Below are 13,535 nucleotides of genomic sequence, written 5' to 3' on the forward strand. Positions count from 1 at the left end.
CAAAAAATACAAACTAAAATAAGAAACAGAGGCAGTATCTAAGAGAAGGAATATAAAATTGATGACAACTGAGCAGCAAGAGCTAAAATGTCCTTAAAAACAATTAGAAATCACAGTTTGATAAATAATCCATTAGAAAAAAAAAAGATTTTCAAGGGATGTCTAAGATACTCTCTCTCCCACTATACCTTTCAGCACTTCCATACCACCCTTATCACTTACTTAACATTTAGTTCTAGCAAACACCACTCGCTGAATTAGCAGGGTCAAGAGGACAAGCAGAAAACACTTCATGCTAGGAACATCTTTAAATTATTTAGGCTTGTTTACCACCTTTCTTTATAAATTTGCCAACACTTTCACAATATACACCAGTAAGCACCATAGCAACCCAATCCTCTGCCCACCAAAAGATTAACACATATAAGAAAACAGGAAATTCAGCAAAATATAAAGTTTGACCTGAGGCTCCCTTAACAGTTAAATGTCTGAAGTAGTAGCAGTATCTTTATATCACACCCACTTCATGTTACCCTTACAGCTTCCTGGCATAAGCAAGTTCTTGGGATTATACAAACTGCTGCTTCTGTTTCCAGTCCAGATTTCTAGAAATGAAACCCTGGAATTGAGGGAGAAAGAAAAACAAATGTTGGCAGAAAGAGGGAGGAAAATGCATTGTCTATATAATCCCAGTTTAAGTGGAACAATCACTATTAGTTCCATCAAGCACTGTTTTTCAATAAAACCACTTACCTAAAAATGCAGATCTAAAACACTCCTTTGGCTTAAACCACACAAAAAAGCAATTTAATAGACACAATATTACAAATTTTCTCAGATAGAAATAAGGAAGAGATTAACTATAACTTTGTGAAATTCAAATTTGCACCTTATAACCCAAAGTTCAATGGAGATTAAATAAGTAGTGCAGAATGTCTACAAAAAATCAAACCAAATACCTCCATTTTCTCTCCAAACTTTCCCTATTCAGGCCCCCCTTTTTACCCACTGCTCCCTAAATATAAAGTCTGAATAAGAAATAAGAGAGAAAACAGTAGACACTGGTTCACAGAAGCAATTTTAGACCTTTCCACAAGGTACAGGAGATATAGTAGAAACACTTCCATTTTATCTAGTTTATGACAAACTGCTCAAAGAATGCCTATTTATCAAACCCCACTGCTACCTTTAACCCAAAACTACTTCTAGTTCAAGAGCCAAAAAACCCGAGCAAATGCGCAAATACTTTCTTTTCACTTTATTCCCAACATGAAGAAATTCGACCCCTTCCTACATCACAGCTTCTGTGAAACTAACAGAGAGGCCCCTTTGGCCAACTTTTTTTTTTTTTTAAGACTAACCTCCCACCAATTCCCTAAGCAAAGCAGAGGAAAAACCTCAAACAAATTTAACCCTTAAAATGCACCCCTTCAACTGTCCAATACCTGAACTTCAAGGTAGTAATGTCTTGCACGGACGCTTGATTTTCTTCATCACTTAAGTCTAAGCATCAGGCCTCACAAATCATGGCCAAAGAGTTCCTCTTGCCATCCACTGAGGTGCTGGGGCCGCAATTCATTCACCAACCAAATACTCGACATTAAAAATTCACTATCTCAAAAGAAAAAGTGTCACCTTCTCCACAAGGGCACCTGCCTCTTCAACGCCTCCACAATAAAGGAGGAGAGGCGGGCAAGAAAGGATCACAGACTCTCCAGTTTAAAGTTTTCCTCCCCACCAAACTCTGCGGCCCCAGCACGGCGGCCTGTCCTCTGCCTTGTCAACCCCTCCGTCCTCCCTCCAACATCCTTAGACTAGTCAGTGTCTGACCCATGGGAGTGACTGCTTTTATTAAAAGAAAATGGGGAAAAAAGAAAAGGAAAAAAGAAAGAAAAACACCACAGCCGGGTGGTTAAGGACGAGGGACCCTGGTGTCCGATTTCTCTATGTCTCTTCCAAGGGACCAGGAGAGTTCTGTCACTGACCACTAACCAACCCCACCTCCCAATCGGCTAGTCAACACGTTTGCTTCCCTTCCTAGGTCCTTTCGGGCAGAATCCCAGGAAAGGGACCAAACCCCAGTCGTAACAGGAAAATCGGCTTTATCCACCCATTTCTACCTCCCAAGTCCCCGGTCCCGGGCAGAGAGGGCAAGAGCGCGGGGCTAAGCACAAGTGCCGTCGAAGGCTGCGCCTACGGAGAGGTACGCCGGGGTCGCCCCCATTTCGCGGTGCAGGAGACGAGACTCGCAGAGGTTGGCGGGCTGGCCAAGGTCACGGCGCTCCTCGGGGCCGAGGGGCGCCCGCGCTAACTTCCGGCTCCCCCTCTCCGCCGCGGCTCGGGGCGCCCGCTCCCCACCCGGCCCGCGCCGCGCAGCCTCGCGCGTCCTCCGCGGATGCTCGCCCTCGGCTAACTAGGGCAACTGGGAGAGAGGCGCAGGCGAGGCGCTCTGCAGCGAGCTCCCTCGCCGGGGAGCAGCCCCCAGCTGGTGCCGGTGACAGCTGCGACCTCGGCCCCTCCAGCCGCGCCAGGCCAGGAGGGGAACTCGGGGAAAGTGGGAGGGGGAGATGAAACCAAGAGAAAGGCGAGCAGGGGCGGAGGGCGCCAGCTGCTCCCCGCCCCCTAGGGCCTCGGCGGCCGCGCGGCTCGTGACAGCTGCACCCACCGCGAGGCTCCGCGCCCGCCGCCGCCACTCACCTGCCGCCGTCGCCGCCGCCTCTGGGCCGCGCTCACGGGCGCCGCGCTCGTCCGCGACCGTAGCGGCGCCGCCGCGGCCTCCGCCGCTCCTCGGCCCGGCGCCCAGCCCCCGGGGCCCAGGCGGCTGCAGCCGCGGCTCTCCGGCCCCCTCCTCCGGAGCACGGGTCCCCTCGCAGGGGGATGCAGAACGACCCCAGAGCAGGCTCTGCCCGAAGGTGCAGCGGCGAACAGGCGACCGAGGCGCTCGAGGCCGCGGTCCAGCCGTCGGAGGACAGGGCTCGGCAAGCAGCGTCAGTCTCCCGCTCGCCTGGCCTGAAGAACAGGCATTTCAGCCGCTCTCCGCGGCCGCCATGTTCTCCTCCTGCTCGGCCGCCGCCGCCGCCGCCACCGCCCCCCGCTCACGGCCCGCCCCCTCTGCGCCCCGCCCCGCCCCGCCCCGCTCAGGCCGCCCCGCCCCGCCCCGCCCGCCGCCAGCCCCCGCCCGCTCGGCTGCCCGGGCCGGGGCGACTCGGTGCCCGCGAGCTCCGACGGCGCGCCCGGGCCAGCGCCCCCCCACCTACCCGCCCGGCCCGCGGAGTCAGAAGCCGCCCCGCGCCCTCTGTCGGCTGCAGGTCCGCCCCGGCCCGGGTCCTAACGAAGTGTGGGAAAGGAGGCCCGAACTCTTCCCTGCTGGCCCTCCCCTCGGGGCGGTCCTCTACCCAATGCCGGGAAGCGGCCTCCAACCCCTGGGTGCCCCAGCCGGGGCCGCCCAGCCTGCACCCTCCTGCTGCTCTTTATCTTCCAGGGGAGCCTGTAGAGCGGCCAAAGGCCGTGTGGACCCGGGAGGAGTGGGCTCGGTGCCTGTCTCTCCACCTCGGTGTTGTATTACTTTAAGTGAGACACATCCCGCGGGCCTCGTTTTTTATTCTGTAAAATTGGGAGGTGGTTGTCTAGATGATTTCACAGACTATTAGACAAGGGAAAAGAAAGCTCATCTACTCCCTTCATTTTACAGATGAAAAGATCTGACTGACACGTCTGGCTCTGCAATTGCATGAATTACCCAAAATGTCTGTCATTCATAGATCTTTTCCCTCAAGGGGGGCCCACACCTTTCTTCTTTTCTATCTCCTTTTCTTATCCTATAATGGAAGTGCTACTTCCAAAAGTGGAGTGTTCCTTGTCACTAGAAACATCAAACAGCAGCAGAACAGTCTCACATGCCGTGGTGGCTTTATCTGGAAAGCAGCCCTATCCAAAGGCTGGCATTATAATACCCATCTTCTCCCTGGCCATGGAAGCGCTTTGTAAAGGGCCCTAAATCCTCTTTCCTTTTTCTGAATTCTTGTACCCATTTAGCCATCCTCATCTACCTCAATCCTGTCCTCCTGCTGCTGTAGCCCAACACTTTCTTCTGTTTCTTTTCCTGCATTTTCTTCCCAAAAGTAGCCTTTGTATATCCTTAAGCCCCTCATCCTTATCCAAATGAACATTTTCTTTGAAAACACCGACCTCCGTAGCACCTAAGACAGCAGGAGATTTCTTCCTCAGGCAGGTACTCCATCCTGCTAGGTTCAGCTCTATCTTCCTCTTCCTATCGCGGTCATTCTCATAAAACACCCTCTAGCCCATAACCCGCATTCATTCAAATATTCCTTCATCTACATATTCATCCAACTGATTGTTGTCAAAGACCTGCTAATGAGTCCCTGGGTGCATATCATTAGCTCTGCCCTCATGTGCTTTTTTCTTTACCTTCATTTATTTATTTTTATGTCATGCTGAGGATGCAACCCAAGGCCTCAAACGTGCTAGGCCAGCACTCTACTGCTGAGCTACAACACCAGCCCCCCTCATCTGCTCTAACACTACCTCTAGCCACCCGCAATAATAGCTGGAAATACACGGGGCATTCATCAGTTCTGTCTCCTTCTTTTGGGCCTACTTCCCTAGTCCAATCCAGACTGTATAGAGCACCTTATTCTGACCTCTGGTGGCCAAGAATGAGCCACTTATGCATGGTCTTCCGGTCTCCATTGGTCTCCAATAAATGCTGATTGCCAAATCCTTTCTACAGCATGTGACCTTTCTACAGCACTTGCCACTGCTAACTCTTTCTTTTTGAAACTTATCTCTCTTCCCTGTCTTCTGCATCTCCTCCCCTGTCTCTCTGCCTGTTTTCTGGACTTTTCTTGACTGCTCCTTCTTTGCTAAGACATAAAATGTTGTTATCCTTAAGCTTTTATTTTTTTCCTTCCCCTCCTCTCACTTAGATTGACTGTTTATTTCCACAGCTCCTTCTGTCAACATATTCCTGAATCTCCTTCTTTCAGTCCCCCACTCTGCAGCCCAGTGTCTTAATTAGCTCTAAAACATCCTCCAGATACACAGTGCTGGTGTTGAATGATGAATGAAATTCAAGTATGATTTATATTGCCAGAGCCATCCATGACTTCTTTTCTCCTCTCTCTGAAAGTCATAATCACTTGCCAAAGCATTTATATCACTGTCTTATCTCTCCCAAATGGCCATCTTTTCTCTGGTCATTTTCAACTTCTCTCTGGCTCCATCTGCTTTTACTAACCCAACCAACTTCCTTAACTCCACCTAACCCCCACCCACCACCAGGAATGCTACATACAAGAGCAAAAGATTCATTAGTAAGATATACTTCCTGAACCCCACAGTACCCTCTAAGAAATCCATTTGCATTAGCCAAGTAAGTGAATATTTCTTTTTTTTTTTTTAATATTTTTTAGATGTTGATGGACCTTTATTTTATTCATTTATTTATATGTGGTGCTGAGAATCGAACCCAGAGCCTCACACATGCTAGGCAAGTGCTCTACCACTGAGCCACAACTCCAGCCCCCAAGTGAATATTTCTTTACTCCCAAAGTACAGTGCTAATCAACAAGTAGGACTGACACCTATTAAATGAAAATGGTTTGAAGAGGTTTTTTAAAATGCAAATATATGACAATTTCATTTTTTTAGCCCAGATATATAATTCCAGGCACGATCGACCCCATACATTGATGATAATTCTTTGGTAGAATTAAAATGCTAGTTCTATAACCAGGATCTATAACATACTTATTGGGTTTTCTCCAAAGCATAATAATTTTCCAGTTCTATAAACATATGTCTAGTGTACATGAAAGCACTGAGGCAAGAAGTGACTCAAGTTTGACACTCAAAAAAAAGTATTTTTTGTTCTGTAACAATGATAGACTCATAAAATATTTAAACAATAAGCACACAAAAAAGTTTTTTTAAAACAACTCAACTAAGTCCGAAAAACATATGAATACCTACCTTTCCACACATCACAAACATTCATGTGTTGATTTACACATATCAATATGGTATACGTATTCCATTTTATACAAAAATAAAGTCACATTATAAAGGTTCATTAATAATCTGGTGTCCTTACTGTACAATAAATTTTTGTCATTAATGTGTTGAATGATTTTGCACTGTATAACTTTTTAGTCATTTAACGGAGACCTTGCTAAAAGTGTTTATAGTTGTTGTTTTGTGATTGTGTCTATAATATAAATATAATAATACTATAATTGTTTCCCTCTATGCAGTTTGGAAAATTATTTTCTTTTTTTTTTCTTTTTGGTTGTAGATGTACATGATACCTTTATTTTATTTGTTTATTTTTATGCAGTGCTGAAGATCAAAACCAGTGTTTCATGCATACCAGGCAAGTGCTTTATCACTGAGCTATAACCCCAGACCCTGGAAATTATTTTCTTAAATTCCTCGAAGATTAACTCCTACTCAAAGGGCACATGTTTATTATTTTCTTTTTTTCCTAAATATTCGCCAAACTGATCTCCAAAAAAATTATTCTAATCTATGATCTTCCAGTAAGTACATGAGTCTGCCATTTCCACATATATAATAAGCTCTGGATTTTTATTTTACTTTGAAGAGTCTTTAATTTCTCATTGGCTTGAAGTATAGATATTAAGATTAGATTTAGAGTTAGACAGAATTGGATTTGAAGTGACTCTCCCACATTCTAGCTTTGTGACCTTGGACAAACCACTTCAACATCTCCAAGTTTCAGTGTCTTCATCCATAAGATAGTAAGTATGCTTTAGCACTTGCCTCAAAGAGTTGTTGCAAAGATTTAATGAAATAATGTATGTAAAACACTTCCTGTAGTGTTTGACATTTAGGGTTGTCCATGAGAAAGTAAAAATTAGCTCAAACTGAGAAGGTAGAAATCTTCCCAGCTATTCATCAGGCTGGAATAATAGGACAGACAAAGCCAGCTGCAGAGTTAACAGGATGCAGTGTCTCCTAAGGACATACTGCAGCTGTATGTCATAATAACCCCCTTCTCCGAGTGACTACTGCTTTCCTATTCACTGAAAAACTTTGTTCTCTAAAATCATAGATATCAGAAATTTCAGTGTTCATAATTATATCAGTAAGAATGAAGCAACCCTTTCCTGCCTAGAGAATTTTAAGTCTTTTATAACAGAGCCCGCTGCCTTGATTTTCAACCCAGATGCAGTGTTTTAGATAAAGTGTTTTGGGAGACATCTATCTTAACTTTATTATTTCTAAACAACAGGACTCTAGGGCTACTTTGCAGTCCAGACTGGATGTCGACCCTTTTTATACAGACATGCTTTACTTTGAACCTTTCAAAATTTTGCTTTATTTAAACTGCCTTTAAAATCTGCTAAAGGTCATTTACCATCTAGTATGTGTTAATTAGGTATTACATATGCATACAATTTTATTTGGAGCATCTTATGGAATTTTTTTAACATTTTGAAGATATTTGTTAAATTAACTGTCATTAAGCAATTTCAATGGGTTTACCAACACACAATAATGATTTTTGATTAAGTTGTCTAGCATTTCTCTTAGATTTGGTCTACTCTTTATTATTTGGGTGGTAAAACTTTTTGTCCAGGAAGTTGATTTTCAAGCCAAAATAAATAACTTGCTTCATCAGTGTTCCATTATCAAAAAAAATAGGATCTTTGATCTCATCACCAGATCTTGGTGATTAGTTAATGTAACTATTCCTATAATAATTCAACAGGGTTTTTATTGTTGTGTTTTTTGTACCAGGGGTGCTTAAACACTGAACAACATCCCCAGCTCTATTTTCTTATTTGGGGGGGGGGGGGTCTCACTAAAGTGACTTAGGGCCTCATTAAGTTGCTGAGTCTGGCCTTGAACTTGTGATCCTCTGCCTCAGCCTCCTGAGTCACTGGGATTACAGGCGTGAGCCACCATGCCCGGTAGCAGTTATTTATTTTAATGTTCTTAGTTCTATGTTAGTTAATTTGCTTTTCAGATCTAACTACTTAGCAAAATTATCTTTCTTCATGCTTAGTGGTAAATTCTTCAGCAGTATATACAGTTCCAATATGTTTGGATCCAATGGCAATATAAGTGTGAACATGTTTAAATGACAAGTCTTCCTTTCCTGAAAGACCACTTCACATCTTTTAGGCTCAATAAGTATCCCTCTTCTCCTAAGATGGATGTTATCCAGTCACACTAATCTTAACTAAGAAGATGAAGGTACCATAAAATTTTTGTTTTTTACCTCTGAATTATGAAGATTATATCCTCTATGATAGTCATTTTGATTATTTTTTATTTTTTACTATTAAAGCTCATTGTAACTAATGCTTTTCTTGCACCCTTCTGAAATTACAAGATAATCTATTTTCCTGAGTATTAATGGTGTGAAACACAGGCGTGCCTCCCTAACATATGTAGGCTTCAATCAGACTTGCTATAGTGGCTGCATCTCAATTTTGAAATCTGAATGCCAAAGCCAGTTGTACACGTAGGAGGACCAGATTGGCAGTGGCCTGTGTTGTGTGCTCTGGGAGATGCCAGGAGTATCCCCACCCCCCAAGCTTATCATAGTGTCTATAATTTCAACAACTGAGATTCATTCCCTTTGGTTTATAACTCGCTATCTTGAGACAATCCTTTTTAAAAAATCATTCCTCGTTGATTATGGATATTGTAGAAAACTGGGAACAACCAAAGTCGTTTAGTTGATAAATGAAAATAAGAATTACCCATAGTTCACAACTGGCATACCACTACTGTTAACATTTTCATATTTCCTTCTTTTCCTTTCCTGCACATGAAATTGAAAAGTTGATCTTTTTTATAAAAAAAAAACAACTATTTTGTTTTGCAAGTCTACAGTAAAAGAAATCTGATGAATATAAATTGCAAACATTTGAGGCAGGGATTGTGGCTCAGCGGTAGAGCACTTGCTGAGCACGTACAGGGCGCTGGGTTTGATCCTCAGCACCACATAAAAAATAAAATAAAGGTATTGTGTCCAATACAACTAAAACAAAATATTTTTTAAAAAATTGCAAACTTTTCTTTAAATTTACTTCTAGTTCCCTCACTCATTCAATACGTATTGTTAAATACTACACACAAGGGGTTGAGCTAGACACAGGCTGGTGTTATAGAACAGGTTATCAGGATATAAATGTGCATATATTTTTACAAATCAGTGATCAGACATGCAGACTGTGCATTAACTATTTTATGGTCTAGCTTTCTTTTTCAACATTATTTCTTATAGATTTATATGTATATCTTAAATTTCTTAGTTTCTAAGGGTTGTATAGTATCAATTGTATTGATTTCACCATTTCCCTATTAGTGAAAATTTGTGATGCTCCTCCCCACCTCTTGCTTTTTGGATGTTTCCTTGGACTTTATTCTTCATTTTATACCAAATCAAAGGGCATAATGTTACTTATTTGAGCAATCTTCTTTGAGAATTCACATACTCATAGGAGACAGAGTAAATTACCTGTGCCTAGGCTTCTCATGGATGCAATCAAGCAGATGTTTTAGGGAGGTTGGAATAACTCACAGAGGTAAATGTCATAGGAGGGGTGGCCACTAAAGATAAACTTTACCCTCTTTGTAGCTCAGCCAGCCTTCTTGAGAACAACAGAATGGTTGCTAGGAGTGACATCCTGTCACCATCTCTAGGTGGTGGATTGCACCACCTACAAGTTCTGGGAGGGCAGGGACCTTTACATCCAACACAAAGCTAACAGCTTTGGTATTCATTAGATTTGGCTTTCCAAAGAAGAGCCCTCACTTCCACACCAATGCACTGATGCAACTACATAGCTACTGATACATCCATTCAGGCCTTTCCATGTCTGCTGATCAGTGATGACTGACTTTTCTGTGAAGATGGGCTCTTCCAGCTGCTAGGGCTGGGGAACAGGATCTGCTAAGGAAGGTGACACATGGGTGAGAATTTGAAGTGGTGGCCATCAGTGTCCCCTGAAGAGTTCCCAGACATCTTGAGGGGATCCTGCATGGGTCCCCTACACAACTCATTGAGGGCTGGCCATCTCCTGGCCAAAACTTCCCTGCACACCCACAACCCCACTGAGCTCCACTCAAACAGGCGGCAGTAGAGCCTCCTAGGTGGCTGTCTAGTGACTAAGACCAAGTCCTTCAGCTTGGTGGGAGATGGGGTGACACACTCCTTTCTCTCCCACCTTCCAGGATTACCAAACTCTCCTGCTTAGTCAGAGTTAAGACATGAGATACCAGAGAAGGGGAAATTCCTAGCTATCTTTCCTCAATCCGAAAGGCAAGCTTGCAGGCCCCAAGTTTTAAAATATGAGAATCATTAAGTACAGATTTCATTCAGAAATTCATTTGTGCAACATTTAATAAATATTTATTAAAAGCCCATTATGTTCCAAACAGTATTCTAAGTGTTGGGAATGCTGTAGATAATCTCTGTCCCAAACAGCTTACATTACAAAAGAAACAGAAGAATAAAGAAAGAAGTAAATAAATGAGGAATAAATAGAATATGTAAACTGCAAATATTAATGCTAAAATAATTCAATGTGTTAATTACTGAATCACTCTCAGAATCACCCTTTATTATTAAACTAAATAAAATTTAAGCATATTCTTCAGCTCAGTTTTACAATCTTAAGTTTGTCTGCACTCAACAGTGGGCCAGAAGCCTCTAAAGACTGAAAAGAGAGACTCCCTGTCCTCAGGCACTCATTTTTGAGCAGAGAAGCACTAACCACAGTAGTTGATTCTTGTACTACATATTTTCATTTGGGGACAAAGCTAGTCTTTGTCAAGGATGTGTTTCAAGCTTGAAGCATCCTGGATTTGCAAGCTGAGAACTTGCATGTAGGTACCTTTTTGGTGAATGTCTAAAGCTATGATTCTAGAAAAGAATTCATTTTACCCCTCTGCCCTTCCACACACCCACACTCTTCCTCTCCTTGGCCTCCTTCTCTCCTGATTATTCTACCACCATGAGCTATGAGAGAGTTTGCAATCTTCTTGTTTTCCTACTCTCCCCAAGGTCAGGACACTCTGGGGACACTTCCCCTTGGCTCTTTCCTCATCTAATTGGACTGAATTTCCTACACCTACAAACTCCTAAGGCAAGAAAAGGATCTTGGTACAACTTACTCATATTACACATTAAGCATTTGAGGCCCAGAAAACTTAAGTGACAATGTCAAGTGGTAAGTTACTTCCTACAAAAGGCATTTTTGCTGAGTTGAGCCAAGGGGAAGGGAAAGGTTTTCTGGAACGAAGTTTCACAATTTAAAAGGGCTTGCTTGCCTGCTTCTCTCTTTTAGAATAAAATGGAAGAAGAGCCCTCCGTTAACCAAATAAAGTTAATGCTAAATCACCTGGCCACCCGGAGATGTAGGGCCAGAAGCAGAATTACAAGTGGTTAAGAAGTGAGGGGGCGGGCTGGGATTGTGGCTCATCGGTAGAGCAATCGCCTAGCACGGCGGGACCTGGGTTCGATCCTCAGCACCACATAAAAATAAAGGCATTGTGTTGTGTCCATCTACACCTAAAAAAATAAAGAAAGAAATATTAAAAAAAAAAAAAAAAAAAAGAAGTGAGCAGGCAGTGAAGGATCTAGGCCAACTCCCTTGTTAGGTCAGTTGATAGGAAGAGCAAGAACTTAAATGAAGACAAGAGAATTATCATTTCAGTGGATGAGAGACATGAATTTGTTGGTAGGCAGAGGGTAAAATCATTTATTAGAAAAGACTGAAAGGGAAATAGTTGACCAAACAAGATTTAGGGAGCTGAGCGCGATAGCACATGTCTGTAATCCCAGCAGCTCTGGAGGCTGTGGCAGAAGGATAGCGAGTTCAAAGCCAGCCTCAGCAAAATCAAGGCCCTAAGCAACTCAGTGAGGCCTGTCTCTAAAAATACAAAATAGGGCTAGGGATGTGGTTCAGTGGTCAAGTGCCACTGAGTTCAATCTCTAGAACCCCCCCCCCAAAAAAAATACAATGTAGGGCACAGAGAAATCCTTAATCCCATAAACAACAAACAGAAACGTATCATCTTTGGATTTGGTTTTCCATCTTTCAGAACTAGAGGCAGATAAAACCAGAAGAGGGACTATTAGGGACTAGGAAGGAGACTTTTTTTTGGCGGGGAAGCAAAGAGAGGGCTGAAGGGGAGGGTGGACATGATATATGCATATAGAGAAATGTCACAGTGAAACCCATCAATTTGTACAATTAATATGTGTTAATAATAACAAATGGAGAAACAATTAGAGTTAGAGTCTCATTACATGGCCCACAGAAAATTGGCTTTTTCTACCATAAACCATATATTTGACTCTAAACTCCATGAAGACAAGGACCATATTTGATTCTGTTCACCGTTGTACCCATACTGGGCATACAGTAAGAACTCTGTAATCACTTGTTGGAAAAACAAATAAACAAATTATAAGGAATCTCCCTGCACTATACTTATGTTCTCAGTAGCCAAAGTTTAGGTCCAAAGTAAAGAAGGTGAGAAAAAAAAAAGTCATAAAGGAAAGGAGGTTGAAATCTAATGCAGATGCCTGCTTTGGCCTCTTTGGTCAGTGTACTGGATGACATCCAGGAAACCAAGACAAATTGTCAGTAGAGATTGCCGTACAGAGAAACTGACAGTTCTGGTGACTTCAGTGATGATGTTAATTGGAACTGTACATTACAGCACAAAGTTATTTATCATCCTGAGTTCTGAATGCCAAGAGAAATTTATCATGTAGATCTTTATATGAATAATAGAGTAGTTGGTGCCCTTGATAGAAATTTTACCCAAAATGTAGATAAATTATACCTTGATGTGGGGGTGATATTCAAAATATTAAACAAATGGTGTGACTCAGACAATGACCAAAAAACAAGTCTTATGTAACCAGTGTGGCCATAGCTGCCCATACCATCAGATATATTGATGTCACTTATACTGATGCTCAGAGATCAACAGCACCAAGTTTTTAAGAGCTCTTCTGCTGGGTAGAAAAGAGGTGTACAGAGCAGTGTTGCCTGTTACCTGAGCGGCTTCTCCATAAAATCTTAGCCTGATGCTTTTCTATCCATTAGATGAGAGCCTTACTCACTGTTCCTTCAACTTTGTCCTCCAGACTTCAGCATACCTTCCTATTGGCTACTTGCCTAATATCTGTCTTCCTGAACAGATATGTATGAGACCTCCCTTTATTACTGCATGCCAGTTACCTTCACTAGCATACAAATATCCCCAATATGTGCCACTCAAACCAATCACATACCTAATAGAACAGGTTCTTTTTTTATTTTTTTTTTTTTATTTTTTTTTTTTTTTTAGTTCTCGGCGGACACAACATCTTTGTTGGTATGTGGTGCTGAGGATCGAACCCGGGCCGCACGCATGCCAGGCGAGCGCGCTACCGCCTGAGCCACATCCCCAGCCCAGAACAGGTTCTTTTTTTAAAAAAAATTTAATTTATTTCAAGCAATCCTTTTTCTTATACCTTT

At 42.7% G+C, this 13,535-nt stretch overlaps 1 protein-coding gene across 4 annotated transcripts in view; it reads right to left on the reverse strand.

Moving 5' to 3' along the window:
- Positions 1-2,813, reverse strand: part of Ncoa1 (nuclear receptor coactivator 1) — a 238,080-nt gene extending 235,267 nt beyond the window's left edge. For 3 of the 4 annotated variants that reach the window (XM_078029572.1, XM_078029574.1, XM_078029573.1), the window contains exon 1: positions 2,698-2,813. The gene's annotated coding sequence lies outside the window, so the exon portion shown is untranslated. The remainder of the gene's footprint in view (positions 1-2,697) is intronic. The other variant, XM_078029575.1, reaches the window with a different exon arrangement.
- Between the last annotated feature and the right edge of the window lie 10,722 nt (positions 2,814-13,535).

Source organism: Ictidomys tridecemlineatus, chromosome 12 (genome assembly GCF_052094955.1).
Source record: "Ictidomys tridecemlineatus isolate mIctTri1 chromosome 12, mIctTri1.hap1, whole genome shotgun sequence".
NCBI classification, from domain to species: domain Eukaryota; kingdom Metazoa; phylum Chordata; class Mammalia; order Rodentia; family Sciuridae; genus Ictidomys; species Ictidomys tridecemlineatus.